This window comes from Nanorana parkeri, unplaced genomic scaffold (genome assembly GCF_000935625.1).
Source record: "Nanorana parkeri isolate BGI_ZX_2015 unplaced genomic scaffold, ASM93562v1 scaffold464, whole genome shotgun sequence".
NCBI classification, from domain to species: Eukaryota; Metazoa; Chordata; class Amphibia; order Anura; family Dicroglossidae; genus Nanorana; species Nanorana parkeri.
In genome coordinates this window covers 804,114-807,879 of record NW_017306732.1, presented here as the reverse complement: position 1 = coordinate 807,879, position 3,766 = coordinate 804,114, and positions in this window count along the sequence as shown.

Below are 3,766 nucleotides of genomic sequence, written 5' to 3'. Positions count from 1 at the left end.
ATGGCCAATTTTGGGTATGGTAGTTTTCTGCAATTTCGCGGGTGCGCGCAATTTTAAAGCTTGACATGTTTGGTGTCTATTTACCCGACGTGACCCGATCTTTTATATTTTACCAAAAAACTGGTTAATAATAAATGTTTCCTAACATAATGTAAAAAAAACTTATTTTTTTCAAAATTTTCTGTAATTTTTCCTAATTATAATAGAAAATAAAAACCCCAGTGGTGATTAAATACCACCGAAATAACGCCCTATCTGTCCCCAAAAAATGGTATAAAATTCATTTCAGTACAGCGTTGCATGACGGAATAAACGTCAGTCAAAGTATCGCAGCGCTGAACACTGAAAAATGGCCTGGCCAGGAAGGGGGTCTAAACACCTGGTCTTGAAGTGGTTAAACTTACCTTGTTATGCAGTCTTCATGTCGTTTTTTCTTCCTTACTGGGGGGGGGCGACATTGATTTGCATATGAATTAGCCGCGATATTTACATATGAATGGGCCGCGGCTTATTGATATGCAAATCACCGCAGCCCATTCATATGTAAATATATCGGCCGGGACAGGGGACAGGAACAGCACCAGCAGCTCTGGAGAGAGCACAGAGTAGAGACTAGAGCTGGGTGAGGAAGTGTTTTCTGGCCTCCCCCACCAGCTCCCTATAGTGTCTACTGTGTAGTAGTGCCGGCTCTGCTAAGAGCCGGCCATCAGGCATAGCAAACCGGCCCGAACACAATCAGGTTGATTGTGTTCGGCTCGGCCCGGCCAACCGGGCAAGTGCCCGGTTTGCCCTACGGCCAGTCCGGCCCTGGTCCCATACATACAGTTTTCTCCAGCACATCTTAAAGATTCTCAATGGGATTAAGATCTGGACTCTGTGGTGGCCAAGCCATGTGTGAAAATTATGTTTCATGCTCTCTGAGATAATCTTTCACAATTTAAGCACAATGAATCCAGGCATTGTCATCTTGGAATATGTACATGCCCTCAGGGTCATTCAGTATATTCAGTTAAGCAGCTGACCTCATTTTTTGGAGAAGCAACCCCAGATCATAACACTTATCCAATGGAAGGCCCTTACCTATTTGCTTAGTTAAATCCAGGTGGTGACTGTTTTTGGCCAGACTTATTGCAGATGAGTGATTCAGAAAGAAATAAAGCCATCCCGTTACAATAACAGCCAGGCAAAACATTTTTTTTCAGAAGGAGAGGTCAGCATTGGCATCCCTTTAAATGTGTGCAATTAATAACATAAGCAGAGTCTGTATCTTCATCAGACTGCTATGCTCCTTAATTGTCCAAATACAGGGTGGGTTGTTGCTTATCTGAGGTTAGCCTGCAGGGAGGTCTATAACCTGGCTATGTTGTCTATCAAAGGTGCCTGGATCACCAGATTGACTACACAGAACTACAAATTCTTCCTTGGGTGAAACAGTCTCCACTTATATTTATTTCAAATTTGTATTTATCGGTTTACCTGGGGCTGAGCTTTAACATAGCTCTACTACACTGCATTGTAGCCTCCATCTGATATTTAATGTAGCAAAACATTTCATTTTTTCTTTGGCGGTTCAGTGATAATTCACACAAAAGAAGAATAATTTTCCTGCCTCACCTGGATTTTACACAGTAAATATATCTTAGGAAAAGTGTGTTTGCAGATGTTATTGGACGTCTTACAGCTAATCAGACCTGCAATAAAAGTTGTTTTTGTACTGGAGCAATGGGACAGGAGTTTTCCTTGATCTCAAATACAGTGTATGAAAAAAATCAACTACTATCTCAGTCCAAATAGCTGTCTTTATTAACAATATTGTACAAATGCTTCGGCGTATATTGCTGAACTGAACTCTCATTTTAAAGTGTATTGAAACCCTAACAATAAACTTCTCTTATTTGGTCCCTTTTGGTCTGTTTAATATACTATTGAAATAATTTTGTTTTATCTGTTTGATGAAGTGCAAAAAAAACCTGTTGATCATGTTAGAAATGTGTCCTGTTGGGGGTGTGGCTTGCTCATGGCCGTGGACGGACGCGTGTAAAGAGAGCTCCGGCTAACCACCCAGGAACCACCGCCAAGAACGCGCCATTGCTCCTTCACTACACCCAACATGGGCCGATCAGGCAAGAAGGGAGGTCGGCAGCATGCCAAGTCCTCTGCCCCGGCCATCGGGCCGAAGATCGGGTCCTTTTTCAGAACTCGGGCCTACTCGCGACCCAGTCCCCGTCCGACCGCGGTGTGGGAGACGCGTCGGGCTCTGCGGCCTCCTCGCCGCGACAGCCACCATGCCAGGGGGACTCGGATTCCTCCGTGACTGGGGATGACGGAGCCTCGGTTCGGGGAGAGGACATGTTCCAAAGATACTTTGCACTCCTGCCCACGAAAACGGAGCTGGAGGGCCTACTTTCCCGCCTGGAGGCCTCTCATAGCAGGGACATGTCGGATCTCAGGGAGGGCCTGGCTGGCTTTGGGCAGCGGCTGGAAGTAGTGGAGACACAGGCTGCAGCTGTCTCCCAATCTGTCCATCAACTACAGGAAGAGGTGAGCAACCACCATCTCCTTCTTCAGCATCTGAGCCTGCAGCTAGATGACCAGGAAGACTGACATCGCCGCAACAACATAAGGCTGCGCGGCATCCCTGAGGCCACAGGTATGTCAGACCTTAAAGCTACAATCCAGGGAGTCTTTAATATGTTGCTAGGCAACTCCCCTACACACCCTATCGAACTGGACCGAGTACATAGGGTGCCGGGCTTCCGTAATCCAGCCCAGCAACACCCCAGGGACGTTTTGTGCAGAGTGCACTTTTTCCAACAGAAAGAAGCCATTCTGCTGAAGGCCCGGGAGGGTGGGCCGCTGGATTTTGATGGGGCTCAGATTACACTCTTCCCTGACCTGTCCCGCAACATGCTGACAAGACACAGGGCCCTCCGGCCATTGACGCTGATGCTACAGGAACGGGACATCGCCTACCGCTGGGGTTATCCCTTTCATCTAGTGGCCCGTCAGAATGGCAAGTCACACATCCTCTGCACACCGAGTGATCTACCGGACTCCCTCCTGGCTCTACAACTCCCATCCGTGACCCTGGAGGGATGGCCTGATCCTGCTCTGCCTGTTTGGGCCCCTGAATTCACATGGATCCCGGCCCAGTCCCAGAGGAAACGTCATCATAGGCGTCAGGAGACCACTTCCACCCCTCTTCCCCCACCCTGAACGGATGGACACGAGGGAATGTGCATTGCCTCCTTTACAGGGTTTCTCCCTGATGTCTTCTTTGTTGAACTGTGGATGTTTATCCTTATCCTTGCCCTGGTAGCTGATGGCTCCTGTTGTTCCTCTTTCCCCTCCTGCTCTGAGTTTATGTGACTCTTACGATAGCGCTTGGACCTCAGGGCTGACTGGAACTCGGGAGCCAGTTACTTACTAACAAATGTGTCACTTTTAGTATACACTGTGATCAATACGTGAACAATATATACTGTACATGAATGTGAATAAATATTCCAAAAAAGAGCAATCAAATGTACAAAAAATATAAATAAAATTATAAAAGTAAAAATAATCGAAACATACGGGCCTAATCATACGTCATACCGATACAGGATTTTGTGGACTGTTTTTAACCCCTTCATGACTGAGCTTGTTTTTGGTTTCTGTTCGTAAATGACTGACACACTTTTGACATTTTTGCTGTGTGATTCTTCCACGTCAGTAATATACTTTCTTACAAAGTGCACCCACACATATTATATATTGTTTTTTA